The following is a 22,568-nucleotide window of genomic DNA, read 5'->3' as shown; positions in this document are numbered from 1 at the left end:
TATAAAAAGCAAATACGTAATTGTGGGATGCATTACGCCACGAGACTCTGCGATATGAAATAATTTACACCACATATTGCATTAGTAGTAGTAGTAGTAGTACTAATACTATTTTTCTCTTCCCCTCCTCCTCCTCCTCCCTTCATGGACACTCATCATTTACACTCACTAACCTTGTTTTGCTGACGCCAAGGTACACCCACACACTCATCCAGGACTTCCTTCCCTTTAGGAGTAACAATATCGAGCAGCCTAAAACAGCCAACAATGTTCGTAAGCCGTAAACAACCCGAACAAAATAATTGTCTTAATCGGCAGATCATTTGAACATAAATGAAAGAAATTATCCTCACTCTGTACAACCCCTTGGTCCGTCACCTCCAAAGCACTACCCGACCAAGCGGCCTTTCGAGAAAGGGAGAGAAGGACGCCAGGACGGGCACCAGTGGCGGAACACCTCGACAGTGAGGCGGATCCTCTAGACCACTGCTTCCCAACCTTTTATAAGCTCATGGACCTTTAAGGGAGCTTTTGAGATATTCATGTATCCTAACACATAGGATAATGAATTACAAAAAAAAATAAATAAATAAAAAATACATAGTTTCAAGACAGAAAAATATAAATTAAAGTAGCACATCTCTGTTTTAATAATAAAAAAATAATCACCCCATCCTACATAACTGTTTTATAAGTACTAGATGTACTATAAAGCAAAATGCTACAACTCAAAACCTGTGAGGCGCGAGTTGCGTCGAAGTGTAATATACAATACGCAAATTTGTAATATTTTAATTTAAGTTTAAATTAATTTCTTACATGACACAATTTGCTTCATGTATATGTATTAGAGTACTACTGTGCACTCTTATACCTACTGGCCATGTCATGTACATGCTACATGACACACAATTTTGTTTCTAAAACATCTTTGCCTACTGTGCACTCTTACATGCACTAGCCATGTCATGTACCCAATTATTTCCAAGTATCCTTTGAAAAACATCATGCGCCCTAGGGTGCACCATGTACCCAGTTTGACTATCACTCTAGACTACCACCTAAATATAGGTCAGGGTTGGCGGGAACGAGGGAGGGGCGGGGACGCATCCCCAGCGGGGATACCGAGGCAGCGGGAGGAAGGCCACTGCCAGGCTAAGTCAGCTGTACTAGTTTTAGGGAATGGACACAAACCTTACCAGATGTGGTCAAAGGGCAGATGGTCCATCTGGAGGCGGCAGAGAGGAGCAGTTCATGGCCTCACCGGCTCGGGTGGCAGTAGCAGCCGGCTGATTACCATTACAGTCTGGCGCCCATCAGCTGGCTGTCCGGCACATGTGCACCACCCACGGCCTTAACGACAGAGTACACCTCTGGCCACAGGAGAAGAACAACGAGACGTCCTTGCACATCAACGACTCAGGCGAGAAAGACAAGCATTGATGTCACTCCTCACGACCAAGTACACTGCGCAGTGCGCACACGAGACAGCTATCGTGGTGTCCGTCCGGAATCCGGCTTCGTTCCAACTTTGGATTCGGATTATTCATGTTTGGACTGCATTGGTTTTAATATATATATACACCATGATGGATATTTTATCATCTGAGGTAAAGCAACATTATAATGAACATGTCCACAACCTCCTAGCTTCGCTCATTTCACCAGTTCACTACGGTTTTCAATCCTCGCCTGCTGTTCTTGAATATTACCAACCACCGATTGTTTTATGTTTGGCCATCCTTTGACATCGCTAGACAAATATTTTAACTCATACGACAGAAACAGCAGAAATAATGATTCACGATACCCGCCATGTTCACGAGGAACCACCTCAACCAAGGAATGTATACGATATGTAGAATTCTTGACTTCCACCAAACCATGGATCCCTGGTGGGTCACACTGCACCATGCTACACAGAATGCCTTGGATCACAACTTTAGATGGATTCCCCATGAATAGAGGCATCTTAGTAGGGGGTCTGCACTCCAGCAAGGGAGGGAGACAAATCCCACAGCTCCTCTCCTCTCGGCCCGGGAGTCGAATCCTCCTCCTCTCGGCTGTGAGCCAATGGAACGTGTTGCGTGACAGGTCTCAACTTACTCATCTCAAAGAAGCTCAAGTCTGTAGCTTCCTTGGATTTAAACCATAATCATGATCTCTAAGCTCTACAGAGAGAATAGCTGGTACGGCTAGAGTCCAGAAAGATTCGCATGACACACACACACATTGATGACAATCAAACAAGCTAGCAGTAAAAAAGGCACATTTATTTCATTCTTAAAAACATGGTAACAATGAAGTGACATGTTGATGCCTGGCGGACACATTGCCTCATTTGCTCCTAGAAAAATATGCTTTACACATCATCATTACCCACTGTTGGGCCAAAACTACTCTCTCTCTCTCTCTCTCTCTCTCTCTCTCTCTCACCAATGTGCAAAATATATCTGATTTGCCACCGGACATGAATACAACTACATATCTATAATTACACACACACACACACACACGAACACACACACATTAATAATTATTAAAGCCCAGCATGGTCTTGATGATAATGAAAAGGATAATAAAATAAAAAGATTAATAATGAGTGATCATAAAGTATGCATGAATTTTCTTGTCTTTCAGCACCATAAATGCCCAGAAAAAAAATAAGATAAATTATGAAATACACACACACACACACAGCCCTCATTTGTCCCATGCAGAGATGAAAAGATGTACATTTATTTCCTTTCCTTCATCGTGTCACTCATGAGCAGGAGGTAAATTCCCTACAAGGCAGAGGTGCAGGCAGTGGCTGACCACCACAGGGGAAGACAGGAGCATTGTGAAGGAGGCAAGCCTAGCTGATAACAAAGGCTTGTGCCAAAGCTAATCAATTTATAATTGTCGTGAGGCTTCTTGGCTGCTCCAGTGACTACGAGTGTCACACCAGCTGTCACCTCACCCCAGGACTGCCTCCACACAGCACAGCCTGGAGTTAGGCCGTGTTCATTTATCCTGTTGGTCTAGTCTGGTCAGAGGTCATGTAATTTGCCACACTCACTCCCAGTGTTTAGCATTTCCCTCAATCTTAAGTCCTGTGACCTCCTTAGCATCTGTCACCTGTTATATTTGTGAGGAGAGTCTGTGGATTATTGGACTTAATACTAAGGGAAAATGTTAAAGACAATGGGAAAAAGTGTGGGACAATAAAACATTTTTGACAGTGATAACACCACCATCCACAGGTCTCAGACACCTGCTGAGCAAGGCATAAGGGGAATAGCACTAGGATTCCCATCAAAACATTCAAGGTACACAACTCTTTACCCATTGAGCTATGAGTACAATGATAGCTGTAGCCCAAGAGGAGTTTGGTCAACCTTCAGTGTTCAGTCACTAAACTTCCCTAACAGGACTGCCTCATTGTCTCAGCAACTGTGGTACTCCGAACATCTGGATCTGCCAACAAATAAGCTCATGTGGTGCCAGTTAACATCCATCCAGCACATACTCATCCAGAATGGCCCACACAGCTGCCTTGAGGCTTCCCATCACCACTGTGAGGTCCAGACAGGCAGTAAGCAAAGACCAGGACTAACAACCCTCTTGGTGAAAACCTAAAAATCAAAATACCGAAAACAGATATGTAATACTCTCACTTACTTTCTGTTATCTCTATGTACAATTGGAATACTATTTAATTTATCTGAAAATTGCACCTTCAAGTATTTCTTGGGTTCAGAACCAATTTCAAATTATCAGCTAAAGTGGTGCAAAATCAGCCTATGACCAAAATACAATAACTAATAAATAATGTATAAAACCTTCAATATTCCCCTTCTGAAAAGTATCACAGATTACAAAGAGCATATCCAGGCTGACAAATCTGCTGCTGTGTTGCTTTTGCCACATATGTGTGTGCGTGTTGTCATCACTGACAACAGTTCACACCATCCAGCTGCCCCCCCAAGGTCCATCAGGACACACACACACACACGTAACGGGTAGCGCTCCTGACTGGGAGGCGGAAGGTCCCATGTTCGATCCCCCAGTAGGTGTTTGTTATTCTGTGGCAAAGCTCCTGCCAAAGATGTATATCGTATGCAGTTCAATCATGTCCACACTATGAAAGTGGTGAAGTTATGTAAATGGTGCAGCTTCTGCCAAAAAAAATAAATAAATAAATATCGTATGCAGTTCAATCATGTCCACACTGTAAAAGCGGTGAAGCTGCTGCCATGTAAATATATATACCATATATATATGTAAATATGTATACCATGTAAATCAAGACCCCTTCAGCGACTATCACTGTATTGTCTGCTGCCTCTTGATAAATAAACCTGATATTATTATTATTATTATTATTATTATTACACACACACACACACACACAAGCCACTTGAGCAAAAATACAAACAGATCACCAAGGATCCAGCAGCATCAGCAGTAACAGCAGTTCAGAGGAGATTAAAGTAGGGAACATTTCAGATATCCATTGTCTACCAGCAGTGTGATTTGCCATGATGCACAGAACCATAACCGAGTGGATAAAATATGTGAAGGCTGTATGATATGATGACACACACACACACACACACACACAAGTGCATTTCTTGGCAGCTGTGGTAGAGCAGCAGCAGCAGTAGCAGCAGCAGTGATGGTAGTAATGGTAGAGGAGGTGCAGTCAGTCACTCCTCACTCAGTTTTCACAGATACGAAGAGCAACTGTGTCCAAACAGTGAGTTGGTCTGTTGGAAGGACACAGGACAATGTCAGTTTTGGATGTGTGGACACCAGGTCAGGTGATGCTGTGTGAGGGAATGGATAGTTTAATTCTCTGTACTTTTTGTGAGAATGTCTGCTTAGTATAGAGATAGATGCACATAAATTTATAAAGCTTGAGGCTAAGATGTAAAAAAGTACTGAGAATGTTATTACATTATTATATGAATGAAAGTATGGATGTATATTCCTTGCTCCAGCTGTTGGTGAGTGAATAGATGGCACTGAAATAGTTCAATGTAAGAAGGTGGTAAACCATACTGCTCATCATTTATTTTCTTGCCAAGGAAAATATGGCAAACAGTGAATATTACTCACATTATCAAGAAATATTCAAGAAAGATGGAAAAGAAAGCTCTAGTCTTTCAGTGCCCCTCCACAAGTAAGGGCTCATTCATACCACTCAGTATTGTCTTGCTACTATTTTGTGGCACACTGGCCTAACATCCCATGAACAAAAGGACAACCATAAACAGACCACTCACCAAGTGCTGTTCTGACAATTTTTGGCTTGTTCTGCCAGTACACAAAGAGGAAGTAGGCAGGCACCCCAGAGCCAGTGATGAGCAGGCCCATGCCCACCTCATATGGCCGCACATACAGCGGCAGAAACACCAGGAAGCCACACACCAGCAGGAAGGCGATGGGAACGATGATGTTCACCTGCACAGAGAGGGAGGCGTTGTGGTCTTGTGGCATCTGTGTCCTGTTCTAATTATCAGCATGCCATTTGTCTATATATTTAGTATAATTTCTGTGACAACTATGTCCTCTTTCAGCTACACACACACAGCCTTCTCAGAGCAAAGTGGTTTGTCTGTTGTTCAACAGATCATCATGATAATTATACATTTCAACTATAAATAAGCTCTGAGGAGGTAGTATGTATTGATGTGGTGGTTGTGTGGCAGCAGTGGTGCCTAACTCATGTTGGCGATGCATTTATTGATACATTTTCTTTATTTCTCACTAATTCCTCTAGGGTGACACAGCTTGCCTAGTTCAGCTTTCAGTGAACAGACTTAATGAAACAGGTTTTCCTGTAAAGGCAGCCATGAGACCAAGTTGTTGGGGATTGACTCCCTGGGCCAGCACTCTCACACAGCAGGCCATGATTCCTGAAACTGGTAATCCACCAGTGTGGGGTTTTCACCTCTCCTTTCAGATCAATTGCTGTTGTTCCCAAGTAACATCCTATTCTCCTTCTCCTGCTAGCCCTATTTTTCTCCTGCTTCTCCTCTTTCAGTCTTTTTTTCTTATCCTGTTATTCCATCTTCTTCCATTGCTCCATTTTCTAAGGCTGAATCATCATCATAATCCCATTCCCATATTGTGTTGTGAGAAACACACACACACACACACACACACACACACAACAAATAAATAAATAAACAAATAACAATAAATGAATAAAAAAATGTATATATACGAGTAAATAAATATAAATAAAACCACAGGCAGATCATAATCACAGCCACCACTGCTGTCTGGTGCTCACCTTGATGGGCCGCTCCATGTCAGGGTATTTTTCAGGACATGTACAGCAGAATGGCGATACTGCACAGGATGAATGAACTCTCTACAAAGCTGGCATAGTCAATGAGGCGGTAGATGTCTGTGGTGGAGAGGTAGACCAGTGACAACAGGCCCTGGAAGAGGAAGGAGAGGAGGTGGAGGTGAGTCTTTGTGAATATTCCAAGCTGTGGTTAAAATGGAATGCCTTGTCAACCTCTCACTCAGTAAGACAAACTGTTAATGACTAAGTGAAGGAGAGCATGAAGGGGCATTACAGGCAGTTGTGCCAGATCTCATCATGTGGGGCTGTGGCACCAGGTACTTTGAACTAGTCCCACATGCTTTTGTTCTGATACAGAAGGTGATTACAAGAAAATAATAGACAAACTGCATTTAGACAAATATTCACTTTTAGATGCACCAAGCTAACTAAACATTCCAACCTAAATCTATTTTCTTCATTTGTGAGGATGTGTTCTGTCTGACTGAATAATATATAAAAACTGTGTGTGTGTGTGTGTGTGTGTGTGTGTGTGTGTGTGTGTAAATCTATTAATAACTCTAGGAAAACTCATCAATCACTTTTCATACAAATACATCAAATTGGAAACTAAAGACTGATGAAGTTAAGAACTAAAAAATGTTTGTGTAGGTAAGCAATAATGTACACATAAGTACATTCACTTCCATACTTCTTTCCATCTGTCAAAATATTAGCTCACACTGCACATCCTGAGGGGCACCATAAGGACCATGATGCATGCTCACACACACACACACACACACAGTAGTAGTGGTAGTAGTATTTTACTGACAAAAAAAACAATGAAAATAACAAAAAATTATGTTGTTTTTGTCCAACTTCAAAAAAACACAACTGCAACATGTAGAGGACTAATTGAACCAAAGCTACTATTCACAAAAATTATGAAAGGTGTCACACATACTGTTTTAAAATACATAAAAGCCACAGCAATGAATCTGTTAATGACAATAATAAAAAACCTATAAACACACACACACACACACACACACATAGCATTGCACAATGTCTTACCAGGAAGATGAGAGAAGACATTGGAGTGTTGCATTTACAGTTGATGAGAGCAAGGTTGTCTGGGAAGTGGCCTTGTCTTGCACCCACAAAGCACAACCTGTCAACATCATTAAGCTGGTGAGTGGGGCATTACTACCAGTCATAACTTGTGCTCTAAATCTGACAGAGTTGAGGGAGTGTATGAAAGGAATGGATTGTGGAGCTCATGGAAATCTTGCAATCAAGTATATCTAAATTCTTGAATAAAGTGGATTCTCTGTTAAAATAAATAAGATAACTTTAGAATTGAACTCCATCATCATTAGTGGTTATAAATGAAGCAGGAAATCTCTTAATATAGCACAGTGGTATTTTCACCAAACACTACAGCTATTCATATATGACAGAAAACCTGAACGCAGGAGTATAACACCAGATGTGAGTCTAGGTATGAGAGAGAGAGAGAGAGAGAGAGAGAGAGAGAGAGAGAGAGAGAGAGAGAGAGAGAGAGAGAGAGAGAGAGAGAGAGAGAGAGAGAGAGAGAGAGAGAGAGAGAGAGAGAGAGAGAGAGAGAGAGAGAGAGAGAGAGAGAGAGAGAGAGAGAGAGAGAGAGAGAGAGAGAGAGAGAGAGAGAGAGAGAGAGAGAGAGAGAGAGAGAGAGAGAGAGAATTTTCTTATGTTTCTTATAATTGATGGTTGACAATGAAAGATAGAAATAGATGTGTCAGTATGTTCCATGCATGGACTGCCACATGTAGGCCTGATGGCTTCTTTTACAAGTTCTCTTAGTTTTCTTAATTGTGTTTTGAATTAAGAAAGCCTAAATTCCTCAGTCAAAAAGAGCTAGACAATCCTGAAGTGAAGTATTTGTGGTTATGATGAGTCAAGTGTATGAGAGGAAGAGCAGTTAAATTTTCTCCAGACCCTGATGTTGATGCCTTGCCTTACCTATCTACCCTGAAGGATAAAACAAGCCTGGTATAGAGATAGATAGCCTGAGATGTGTGGATGTAGTGCGATTTAGCTAGTTTTCCCTATCTAAGAGCAGGTGGTCAAGAAGAGTGATGAATCAGCTGGGAAAATTATACATATATTACATCAACAAACATAATAGGTGGTGAACAGATGAAAATAGATCTGAAAGGCTAGCAGGAGCAACACCTACCAGGAGGAAGTCATGATGTGCACTGAGAGACCACCAAAGGCTGAGAGGGCCACCAGCAAGGGCATCACCCAGCTGCCGCTGCCCATTAGACGGTCAGCAAAGGTCTGTCATCAAGGCAACAACAACAACTAAGGTTATGTTCTGTAACACTGACCATTAGCTTGGATAGCGTGTGATAAAATTATTAAAAAACAATGGGGAGAAAATTTAGAAAGGTAAGTAATTTTCATATTATATAATGCTTGAAGTCTACAGGTGCTAGATAAGCCAAACTTAATATTAATGATAATTCCTGATTACTGTCTTTTCCTCTAACATAAATACACTGTGGTATGCTAATAGGAGAACCAAAATATCTAAGCTATTACATATTATTGTAAAGTTTAAAGAATGGACTCAAAACACTAGAAAAGTTTGAGCAATGTCTGCTATAATTACGTTCTCTATAAAAGTAATTACTGAATGATCTGACTAACTTATCTATCACTTGTGCCACAACAGTCACATGGTGCCAACAACAACACAATGCAAATTACTCATGGAAGCTGTCAATGGTGTACTCACAACAGCAATGGCATCAGAGGCCAGCATGTCGACAGGGGAGAGCACAGCCAGGTAGGCAACATTGGCCATCACGTAGACCAGCGTCACCAGTGGCAGGGAGATGTAGATAGCCCGGGGCAGGTTACTGTGGGCAGGTTGTGATGTTAACAGGACTGGTGGTGACTGGTGGTGATATCTGATCAATGAGCTCCTTGTATTTCTCAAAATTAATTATGTATTAACAGGACATAACCTTCACAATGTTGCTCATATTCTAGTGAAGCTGTTCTTAATTATTTCTTGTGAAGATGTAATATATAGAAAACCTATAATGTGAACAAGATATTATTATTTCCTTCACATAAATTTATTCAAGAATAGTTATACAGAATCCAAGGAAGGAACAAAAATACTTTATGAGGAAAACACTGTAACCAATGAAACAATATTTGTCACTCCAATAAAGAAATCAAAATAATACAAAAACAGAAAGGTAATTTGCATTCATGATACCTTTAAGTGGCATGTTAATTTGGTACAAAGACATATAGATCATTTGCAAAATATACAAGTCCAAAATGGAAAAAGATGATTCACATATCACGATTTATAGATAACAGATAAAAAGCAAAGGTATATGCTTAAAAAGATAGACCATTCTGTCACAACTCTACAAAGAAGTATGCTCTCCATTACAAAACAGCAAGAAATTAATCTATCATAAATGAGCAAGGTAAACCTGACTAGAGCTTGAACCCAAATCTGACAACCCAAAAGGACAAGTTTTTACTGCTTGGACCATAAGGGAAGCACCTCACAGTCAGTCCTGCTTTGCCTTGTGTTTGTGTCTTGTCACAGTAAAGCTTGAGCCAAGGCCAACAAACCAGCTGGTGTGAGTGGCAGTGTGGTGCCAAGTGAGGGAGATACGGTACTCACACAAATGGGTTCTTCAGCTCCTCCGTCATGAAGTTGAGGTAGTTCCATCCAGCATAGGAAAATATGCCTGAGTAGAAGGAGACAGCTATCTCGCCTGGCTCAGTGCTGGTGCCCTGGAAGGAGTTGTGGAAGTTCCCAGTGTTGCCTGAAAAGTGGAGGTGAAGATTATTATGATGTAGATTTTTTTTTTTTTTTTTTGTGTACTTCAGAAAGACTATTAAGAATTTTTAATGTGTTCTGGAACTTGGATTTTTCACATCTTGACTGTAAAGAATCAACAAAAGCACAATAAAGCAAAGTTCTATGCATAAAAATGGCTTACTAACAAGACTTAAACAAGGGTTTAAATAGAAAGCCATAGGAAACATGAACACATATAACTGAAGGCACTAAAGAATAATTAGATTGGTGTGCTACTACAATTAACAAGATTTCACAACAGGATCAATCAAACTTGCTATGTGAGGTTTCAGACACATATGATTTTGTTCTATCCCTACAAAAAATAAAGTAAACATCAGTCTTTTAAATATACTTAATAGCTATGGGATACAAGACTCCCCAAAATTAATATAATGTAGACTGACACCTGACTGACTGACTGGCTGATGGCATTGCAGTGAAGGGCAATGCTGCTAAAGACACATTCACTCACTCACTCACTGGCTCACTTGTTCAAACACTCACCCATGCAAAGGTGGACGATGCCAGCAATGATGACAATGAGCAATGCACCAATCTTGGTCACCATGAAGAAATCCTGCAGCTTGGTGGTGACTCGTACATTCCAGCAATTCAGTGCTGTCAGGAAGCCTGGATGGGGAGGACACAGTGACAGTCAAATATTAAAAAACTACACAACTCTAAACAGAATAAGAAATAATAAACAATGACTTTCATTATTACAGAGAACCATAATATACATAATATAGTAAATCTGTCAAAAGAAACTCTGTATGATGTAATATTTATAAAAGCATAAGAACTGGTCAAAACCTTTTTAATGTGTTTTTTGATGGACCACAACCTATAATGTGTATATACTGTATATATTTTTCTTGGTGCAGTAAAAAAATATCTATATATCTAAAGATGAAAAGATGCTGGAATTATAAGAATGAAAAAAAAAAAATATATATATATATATATATATATATATATATATATATATATATATATATATATATATATATATATATATATATATATATATATATATATATATATATATATATATAAATAAAACAATGTGTGTGTGTGTGTGTGTGTGTGTTTACCTAGTTTACCTAGTTGTGGTTTATGGGAGGGGAGTAATCTCATAATATCCTATCTCTGTATATATCCAGTTTGGTCTTAAAAGCATGGACAGTTGTAGAGCGGGGATTGGTACAGAAACTTCCAGACAGATGCCGTGAGTTTATTTGCGGGCGCTGTTCACAGGCGCAGTTAGATTCCCCAGACACGGTCACAGCAAGTATACAACAGAGGCCTGCCAACAACCAATTAAGTGAATACGAAATCCTACACGAATTTAGCGGACACATCACAAGTTATAATATAAACATGGTCTGGAAATGTTATACTAATCCAACTCCATAGAAAATCATGTTTCTATCAAATATCACCAACAAGGTACATTCACAATAAGTACTTAACAAGATCACCCAAATACTTTTAACTGTAATCACATACACTTACATGTTCATCAAAGTTAATACTAAATAAATATATCATAATCACAATACATCATAATCACAATACCATCATAATACAAAGTGCTTACCCAAACTCCAGGTGGTGCTTAAATCACAATAAAGGAAAGGAAAACCATTGCAGGCGTGAGTGTGTGGTGTTTTAAGTAGGCGTCCAGTCAGCCGAATGACCGAGACCGTAGCAGTACCCAACGAGGTGTAAACCGCATTACTGGAACCTACCTCGAACTTCTAATGGTGTATCTATGTACTCCTACAATACTCCCCCCTCAAGAACGGAGTTCACCTAGTAATATAAATAGTGAGGGTGTTGATTGAAATACACTGTCCTCCCTGAACGAGTTGTACGAGGGAAGTTAGGTATGGTATGGCGAGGAGGATCAGACTGGAAATGAGCAGAAGGGGAAGGTGTAGAAGCAGAGATATCAGGCAAAGGAGATGAATTAGAGTCTAAGGTAGACGTAGTCAGGTCATCTCTATCATTAGATGGTGCTTGTCTGGTGATTGGTATATAAGCTGGCTTCAAACGGTCAATAGATACAGACGTGTCATCCTGAGGTAGTCTGAGGATGAAATATTTCGGGTCACGTTGTATTACTTCATAAGGTCCCGAATAAGGAGCTTCTAAACTTCTGTGAACTCTGTCAATCCGCACCCAGACCTTTGAACGTGAAAACAGAACGTTAGGAACATATGGTTTAGATGAGGAGTGACATTCACCTGATGAAACGTTATAATCTTTAATCAAGCGGTGTATAGTATCTTTGTTTGTTGATATTGGCGAGTCTTTAATGATAATTGCAGAAGGACACAACATGTGAGTTCCTGTGACAGCAGTGAATGGCGAGTAACTGGTCATATTAGGTGTCAAGCGATATCCAAGTAAGACTATGGGCAAAGCATAAAACCAGTTCACTTGTCTAGCACGTATCGCTGATTTTAGAGAGCGGTGATGGCGTTCAATGATACCGTTCGCTTGAGGGTGATAAGCAGTTGTTCGCATGTGATGGAAGCCAATAATTGAGGAAAGCTCGGAAAACAACTCGCTTTCAAATTGAGCACCTCTGTCTGTCACTACCTGTAGTGGTACTCCAAAACGAGAAATCCAACCAGCCACGAATGCAATAGCGACGGAGCTCGCGGTGGTGTCTATTACAGGTATAGCTTCTGTCCATCTTGTCGCTCTGTCAATGCAAGTGAGAAGGTAACTGTATGGGAGAGGGTATGGGTAGTTAGGAAGAGTAGCAGGAGGCAACGGTCCAACAATATCTATATGAACAGTCTGGAAGCGATCAGTAGGAGTAGAAATAGGAGAAACTGGTGATATTGTGTGTCTGTGTGTTTTAGCTTGTTGACATTTAAGACAATTCGTTACAAACTCCTTTATATCTTTGTCCATACAAGGCCAGAAATAACGTTGTTTAATTATTTTAGCAGTGGCTTTAATACCAGGATGAGGTAGATCGTGTAATGAAGGAATGACATTTATCCTAAGAGAAGAAGGAACAAACGGTCTTGGTGCGTTGGTAGATGTGTCGCACCATAGAGCAAGATTAGAGGGCAAGGTATAATTGGATAATCTCTCCTTGTACAAACCGACCTCGGTGTCACCTTCCTGGGAACGAGCTATGCCACACAAGTCGAAAGAATCAACTGAAATTGCACATGATGGTCTTGATAAACAATCGGCAACAACATTGTGTTCCCCACGGATGTACACTACTGATGATACATATTCAGAGATTAAAGAAAGTTGCCGTTGTTGCCTATCAGACTTTGCAACTGACTTAGAATGGAAGGCAGAAACTAAAGGTTTATGGTCAAGGAACAAGGTGACCGAGTGGCCATCAATGAGTGTTTTAAAGTGAATGACAGCCAAATAAGAAGCTAAGAGTTCTCTGTCATAGGTGGAATAGGTTTTCTGAGTGTCAGAGAGCTTTTTGGAATAAAATCCTAGAGGTGTAGGCGTGTCATCTATAATCTGGTATAGAGCTGCGCCAACTGCGAAGCTCGAGCTGTCAGTCACAAGCTGGTAATCAGTTGCCTTCTGAGAGGGATAGGCGAGGGTAGGACAAGTGACTAGGGCTTGCTTCAAATTGTTGAAGGAGTCCCTTGCAACATCTGTCCATGAGAGAGATTTAGAAGATGGATTATGCCGTAAGAGTTGTGTCAATGAATAAGCAACATCGGCAAAATTAGGGATCATTGGTCTAAAGAAATTTAGCATCCCCATAAAACGGCGCAATGCAGTTGAAGTTTGCGGTAAAGGAAACTCTGAAATTGCAGTAACGCGGTTTTGAGGAGGTCTAATTCCATGAGCACTGACCTCATAGCCAAGGAAGGTGAGCGAGGACTTGAAAATTTCACATTTATCTATAGATAGTCTTAAGTTATGTTTTGCTAAAGTAGAAAGAACAGTCTTAACATCAGCAATGTGTTCTTTAAGAGTTGTACTAGCTACTAAGATGTCATCCAAGTAGGTGAAAGTGTTCTTAACATTAACCAATATTGTGTCAATGAAGCGCTGAAAAGTGGAACCTGCGTTTTTTAGACCAAAGGACATGTACAAAAATTCAAACAGACCAAACGGTGTGCATACTGCAGTCTTAGGTACATCATCTTTGGCCACAGGGATCTGTAAGTATGCACGCTGTAAATCGATCTTTGAAAATATGGTCTTACCCTTAAGTGACATGGTGAGACAGCGCAAATGTGGTATGGGATATTTATCATTCACAGTTACGTTATTGAGTCCGCGGTAGTCACCACAAGGTCTCCAAGCACCGGGCTCCTTCTTAGGCACGAGGTGCAGAGGAGACGCCCAAGGAGCGTTACAGCGCCGAATGATTCCGGCATTAAGCAAAAACTGAAATTCATCTTTAGCCGCTTTGAGCTTCTCACCTGTCAAAGGTCTTGCTTTGAAATGTATAGGAGGTGAGTCACCTGTATCAATACGATGGTGTATAGTTTCCACAGGAGGTGTAGTAGCTGACAACTGCAAAGGTGAAGTGAGAACTGGAAACTGAGTTTTACAGTCTACCATTAGTGAGTTAGCTGCAAGAAAATCGGTTCCCAAAATTGGATGTATAACGTCAGCAATGACGAAAGACCAAGGGAAAGAACGCCTAATACATCGTATCCCAAGGTCTACATCGACTTCACCATAACGACGTATGGGTTTACCTGAAGCATTAGTAAGAGTAACAGCAGTTGGCCTGAGGGATGGAGTAAGTTCTGATTCATTAGGAAGTAGCGAAAGTGATGAACCAGTATCTATCAAAAATTGGTAATTCTTGCAACCGATTGTGGCACTTACTCTAAGTCAGTGGTTTTCAAACTATTTAGTATAACGGCACACTAAGAAACAACTAATATTTTTGTGGCACACCTACCCTTATATATATATATATATATATATATATATATATATATATATATATATATATATATATATATATATATATATATATATATATATATATATATATATATATATATATATATATATATATATATATATATATATATATATATATATATATATATATATATATATATATATATATATATATATATATATATATATATATATATAATTAGTTACCCTTCATAAAAATAAATTATAATTCACAATAGTTTCGTTATATTATGGACACAAATCAAAATCCCACCCAAATTTTCGCGGCACACCAAGGAGATAATGGCGGCACAGCGGCACACACTTTGAGAATCACTGCTCTAAGTGGCAGTCCGACGGTCGCAACTGATATTTCTACGGACTGCCCTACTAGTTTCCCGCCTGGTGGAATACGCGAGCGGGGGAAGAAGAACGAGAATTAGGGCGAGAATCTGGCAAAATATTAGAAGCTGTAGAAGAAAGTATACACCATCGTTTACATGATTTTGCCCTGTTACCATAATACAGATGGTACCTGCACACCTGAGGACGCTGAGCTTCATGAAAGGCGCGCACTCCAATGGGAACACAAGTTCTAGAAAATACATTATCCTGACAAGCTGAAGTGAAATTCGGGCCTCTATTACCATTATCTCTGTTCCGGCTCGCAGGCCTGGACCCTTGTCCACCTTCCACCATGGAAACATTAGTGCTGTTGTTTACACTCGCATTACTTGAGCCATAGGCCAACAATGTCTCAGCTACACGAGCCAGTTCCTCTAGTGTAGAGCTCTCCTCATATGTCACTAGGAGAGGTCTGATGCTACTAGGTAATGCTTTCAAAAATTTTAACTTTATAAAGGAATCATCCACCCCTAGTTGAGCAGCTATTTTACGCAACTCTCTCAAATACGTGGAAGGTCTGTCACACATTATGTTATTTTGATTAACAAGAGCGTCAAAAAGTTCAGGTTTTGACCTGGTGAAGAGAGATATCAAAGATTGCTTTAATTCACCATAGTTTGAAGAATTGATGACTTCATCACTCAATTGATTGATTACTCTAAGTGGCAAATTTGATAATATATGGTGAAATTTAGTACTTGAAACAATGATCTTGGCAAGAACAAACTGTGATTCAATTATTGTAAACCAGCGTGTTACTGAAGTCTCATCAAAGGGTGGTGGTTTGACGGCAACACCTGCGATCACGGAAGAAACACTATCCTGCGACGCACTAGATGTAAGTAGCGAACCCTCGTCCTGGTTCGGCATAGTTCCAAGGGCATAGATTCCAAACAGGACAAGAGTAAAATAATAGAGTACCTGGACGACCAGCATATAGTCACTGTGTAGTTATAGTCTGCCACCAATCACCACACTCCGTAGCTCCACGTGCTCCACGATGATCACGTTACGTCTGGTCACTCCGGGGTCACCACTTGTAGAGCGGGGATCGGTACAGAAACTTCCAGACAGGTGCCGTGAGTTTATTTGCGGGCGCTGTTCACAGGCGCAGTTAGATTCCCCAGACACAGACACGGTCACAGCAAGTATACAACAGAGGCCTGCCAACAACCAATTAAGTGAATACGAAATCCTACACGAATTTAGCGGACACATCACAATTTATAATATAAACATGGTCTGGAAATGTTATACTAATCCAACTCCATAGAAAATCAGGTTTCTATCAAATATCACCAACAAGGTACATTCACAATAAGTACTTAACAAGATCACCCAAATACTTTTAACTGTAATCACATACACTTACATGTTCATCAAAGTTAATACTAAATAAATATATAATCACAATACATCATAATCGCAATACCATCATAATACAAAGTGCTTACCCAAACTCCAGGTGGTGCTTAAATCACAATAAAGGAAAACCACTGCAGGCGTGAGTGTGTGGTGTTTTAGGTAGGCGTCCAGTCAGCCGAATGACCGAGACCGTGGCAGTACCCAACGAGGTGTAAACCGCATTACTGGAACCTACCTCGAACTTCTAATGGTGTATCTATGTACTCCTACACAGTTATGGCATTGACAACATCTTCACTGAGTTCATTCCATTTGTTCACACTTCTGTGAGGAAAACTATACTTTTTGATGTCTCTTCAACAGTTCTTCAACTTCTTACTTTTCAATTTCTTACTGTGTCCCCTTGTACTCTGTGTGTCTAAAGTTATAAAACATTCTTTGTTCATATTTTTCATACCATTTATCATTCTATAGATGTTTATTAAATCCCCTCTTTGTTTCCTATTTTCAAGGATAGGAATTTCCAGCATTCTTAATCTCTCTTCATAGGTCAACTTACTCAACTCCGGAACCATCATAGTGACTACTCTTTGTACTCTTTGTGTGTGTGTGTGTGTGAGTGTGAGTGTGTGCTCCAGGACCAAAGCATCACTCACATATGGACAGTGCTGCAATGAGCCGCACAACATTGTCTGGCAGGTCCCAGTTGGGGAAGAACTGTTGAATCACATACTTGGCAAAGGCAAGCGCCATGATGGCATTGGTGGTGGGCCTGGAGAGGGACAGAGGCATCAGTATGGCACACACTACTGAGGAAGACCAAAGCATTAGCAATATGCCAGTGAACTAAGGAATATGTACAGTTTTGGATGCTTGAATGGGAGGTGAACATTAAGGTTATACAGTGTGCATAGTTATCATGGCATTAATAAATACTAAGATCAAGTAAGAGGGACACAGGCACTGTACCAGTATAACAACACATTACAGAGAGAAGGCCAAAGCTTTGATAATATAACAGTGAACTAAGGAATGTGAAATGTTCTAGATGAACATTAAGTTACAGTTTTCAGTGTAAAGTTATCACAGCACTAAGTATTAAGATCAAGTAAGATATTAGTAAGATGGCAAAACCCTTATGCACTTATAAAGACATGATGGCCACCACTTGAACACTTGCACAACAAACTTAACTTTACACAAAGATGAGGTTGGCAGCCCAGAGGAAAAGGAAGGCAGGGAGGGAGCCAAAGCCAGCATTAATGTACGCATAGTCTCCGCCTGATTTTGGTATGGATGTGCCCAGCTCTGCATAGCATAGCGCGCCCACCATCGACATGAGGCTACACATCACCCATACCACCAGCGACATGCCCACGCTGCCTGTCTCCCTCAGCACTCCCTTGGGCGAGATGAAAATGCCTGCAGAGAGAGAGAGAGAGAGAGAGAGAGACCTTGATAATTACTGTGTTAACATTTTCACATCTGCTATGCACAGACACACACACACACACACACATTGCTACAGTTAGTATTACTTTTGCTATTTTCTGATAATTAGTATTGGTACTGGTGTTTACAATTTTTTTACATTATAGCATTACATTATATCATCATGCTTTTCCCTTGTATATTTTTGTCTCTCAAGATGTTTATTATAAAATGTTATTACTATTTTTATTACTATTATTATTATTATTATTATTATTATTATTATTATTATTATTATTATTATTTGTTACATCATCAAGAGAACTCAAAAGAAAAAAGAGAAGAAAATCTGATAATATTTAGCTTTCCAGAATATACACATACATAGACTACTGTACCATACAGATTCGTGTGAAAACAACAACAATAACAACAACAATAATAATAATAATAATAATAATAATAATAATAATAATAATAATAATGATAAAATAATAATAATAAGCCAAAACAAAAATATACACAAGAATAAAAATAAAACAATATTAATATAAAGGATTGCAAAAATGAGAAAATGCAAAAACAATTTGGTACACACACACACACACACACACACCTGAGCCCACAATGATGCCGAGGATGATGGCCACGCCCTCCAGCAAGCCGAGTTCCTTCTTGAGCTGTGTCTTTTGCGTTTCATCCTCGCCCACCTCCCCAGGTGGCCTCTCCTCCTTGGGAGTCATGGGCTCCAGCTCCGCCGTGAGGGCCTCCGTGGTGTCGCTGGTGGGCACGCGCTTGGCCGGCATGCTGGTGGTGTCGGTGGAGATGGTGGTGGTGGTGAGAATGGACCTGGGGAAAAGACGCAGAATAAGTTATGGTCCATATTTTGAAACATTTCAGTCCGCATCCTGACTAGTTTTAAAGGTCTCTAGTTGAAGCTATACGGGTTTCCAAGGGTGTTTCTAGGGCTCTAGATTAACAATATTTCTACACTATCAACAGGAAAAACAGCCTTGAGAATCCGGCTAAACATCTCTGTGGCCTTTGAAAACAGTCGTGGTGAGAAAGCAAAAGCGTTTCTGAATACGAGGCAGCGTCGCAGAGTTAGTTGGTGAGATTGGACCTAGAGAGAAGACGGCACATTGAGAACAAAAGAAAACAAAGGAAGTTGCAGGATGCCATCAGGCCTATACACGGGGCAGTCCTTGTAAGAAAAAAAAAAAACCTACTTATTTCCACTTCTCCATAAATTCATCTAATCTTTTAAAGCTCCCTAATGACTCAATTGGGTCTATTCAGTTCATCTACCACTCTATTTGAGAACCATTTTTCTTATCTCTTTTCTAAATCTATTTCAAGACAGGACTATATTCTGAAACACTTCTGCGCCGCACCTCCACTACTTTCAAAAGACTCTGGTTGTTGAAGATCCACGATTTTTTAATGGTGTTTTTTTTTTATGGTTCTATTGACAGATTAATAAGATTTCTACATTACTGACAGGAGTCTTGAGAATCCGGTTAGTCATCTCTGTGGCCTTTGAAAAATAGTCGTGGTGAGAAAGCAAAGCGTTTCAGAATACGGACCATTATAAGGATATGTACTAGGCAGCATTGTATGTTTTGCTTATTGCCGTGCGTGTTTGATATAAGAATGCGTCAGGGGAAAGGCAACGCCATCAATAACAAAGTTAGCGTCACGAAGAACTATAATAACAGACTGAATCATGACGTAAAATGTAAGAGACGTAAAATGTAAAAGACGTAAAATGTAAAAATAATAAATGAATGTATGATTGAATGAATGAATGAATGAATGAGTGGATGAATAAATAAGTAAATAATGAACACTAAACGATAAGAAAAGAATGAGGGAAGAATGTTAGCGGGAAAGGTTTACGTCTCTCGTTTGTATGTATAGGCTGATCTGCGCTCGCTGCCCAGACAGATCGAACCGCGTCCACTCACTCCCGCAGACTTGTGTGGCGGGCGGTGGTGACGGTGGCAGGGGCGGCACACTCATCCAGGCACACTGTACGCTTCTCAGCAGAAACGAAATTACGGGTGATAGATTAGATCCTGCTATAATTATGTGTTATTTGGATGATGACGATGGTCTTACTAACCACATGACGCGTCCAGATTCAGTGACAGTTACTTACTGAAGGCTACATTTATCTCTAGGGCAATAATTACGTGCTGGCGAGATCTGTGGCCCGTGTTCAGAAACGCTCTGCTCTTTCACCACGACTATTTTCAAAGGTTACAAAAAATTCTTTCTCCTGTTAATAATGTGTAAATCTTGTTAATCTGTCACTAAAACCATAGCCAGTATGCTTAAAAACCCGTGTAACTTCAACTAGAGTCTTTTGAAAGTAGTGGAGGTGCAGCGCAGAACTGTTTCAATATGTGGTCTTATGCACTAAAATCACAATTATTGACATGACATCGCCGCCGTGAGTGAGGTGTTGACTTGTGGTCACTTTGAGGACCGCACAGAGCCATTCCTGTATCCTGTGCTGCAGTCCCCACGCCACTGTTACGCCAGGCGAAACGCAATTGTAGGTAAAATTACGATGAATGAGAGCATGTTACAATAAAATTTGGTATAATTCTGCTGGCTGTTGTTCCATTGTTCAGTGCGGAAGAAAGCCCCGCTGTCCTGTCTGTCACGTGACACCAGCACCACCACGCGAATAGACCGTATTCAGAAACCCTTTTGTGCCGCACCTCAACGACATTCAAAAGGCTCTAGTTGAAGTGACACGGATTTTTAAGAGTGTTTTTATAGTTTTAGTGAGATACTAACGGGATTTTTACGCTATAAACAGAAAAAAAAAATAAACACTCTTGAGGACCCAGCTAATCATCTGTGGCCTTTAAAAATAGTCGTGGTGAGAAAGCAAAGCGTTTTAGAATACCGGGCAAATTGTACCATGGTTTAGAGTCCGTGCTCAAGGCCGAGCCACCGGAACAAGGCGAGCAAGTGTGGACTAAACTTAGCTGTGTGACATCCGCTCAGCACCCCAACTGCGTCAGATTTCCCGGCAAAAACAAGGGCAATTGGCCAATCAGAGCGTCGCGTCGTGTTCCAGGCCTCAGATAACAACCGCAACGAAACTCTTAAAAAAAAAAAAAAAAACCCTTCCATAATCTATGAAGGCGGATGGGAAGGGGAGAGTAAGACGTCCCTAGTCCCCCACCCAACCCTCGCCCACCTGCAGGCACCACTTGGTTCATGCAGACAAATGAGGTCAACTGGCGCGGGAGGCGTGGTGAAGCTGAGGCGCGACAGAAGGCGGGAGGCAGGATGGCGGTGATGGTAGCCAGCTGGTGGAAGTAAGTGGCAGGGAAGAAGCAAAATATAAGGAAAGTAAGAGTGACAGGGAGGAAGAAAGTAATCTGGTGAACTTGTAAGCAGCAGCATGACATGGCGGTGGAGTCTTGGTTTTTCCACAGAACTCCAACAACAAAGAAGGATTTTTTTTTTCTTTTTTTCCCACGCCGTTTTCCTGTAGCTAAGAATTATTGTCATGTACGGGGCTGTCTTCATCTGCTCTTATCAAGATACACACATACACACGTTAAATGTTAATACGCACTTCTGACTGGAGAGAGAGAGAGAGAGAGAGAGAGAGAGAGAGAGAGAGAGAGAGAGAGAGAGAGAGAGAGAGAATTTCAGGTAACCATTTCAACATTAGATATACTCCAAGCAGGTAAAAACAATAAAAGAAAGTGTATTCCTTCATATCGCCCATTCATAATTTCTCTTCGTCAGTGTCGGTTTTTCCCTGTTCCCTGTTCTCCCTTCCTTGCGTTTCGTTATTCCGTTTTTCACATCTTGTATCCTTATTCTCCTACTCTCTTTCCTCTTTCCTCCCTCCTTTTCCACTTTTTTACTATATTTTCTTCCTCAGTCTCGACTTCGTTTTCCTGTTTCCTCTTTCTCTTCCCTTCTTTCGTCTTGACTCAAAGTTTCCTTCTTTTCTTACCCATTTTCCCTTCAATTCAGTTCTCTTTATTTTTCTTCGCATCAGTATTCGTGTCAGTTTTTATTTCCTCTCTTTGCAGATCTCTTATTTCTTCAAGTTTTCTTCCTTCGTATCAAATTAATTTTCCACTCTTTCCTACATATCTCCTTTCTCAGTTGCATCACTCGCCACCTCACCTTCCCTCACACGGCAAGGCAGAGGAGTAGTCGTGCGCACCTCAGTATGTCCTGTGAGCGACTGGAGGGTGGAGGGTGGATGAGATGTTTATTTCAATGAGGCAACAATGG

General features: G+C 40.5%; 1 pseudogene; it reads right to left on the bottom strand.

Moving 5' to 3' along the window:
- Nucleotides 1-2,251: 2,251 nt before the first annotated feature.
- The window catches only part of LOC135090663 (Y+L amino acid transporter 2-like), a 37,664-nt pseudogene continuing 17,347 nt past the window's right edge, over nucleotides 2,252-22,568 (bottom strand).

Source organism: Scylla paramamosain, chromosome 35 (genome assembly GCF_035594125.1).
Source record: "Scylla paramamosain isolate STU-SP2022 chromosome 35, ASM3559412v1, whole genome shotgun sequence".
In the NCBI taxonomy this organism is placed as follows: domain Eukaryota; kingdom Metazoa; phylum Arthropoda; class Malacostraca; order Decapoda; family Portunidae; genus Scylla; species Scylla paramamosain.
This window is presented reverse-complemented; position numbering and strand designations above follow the sequence as displayed.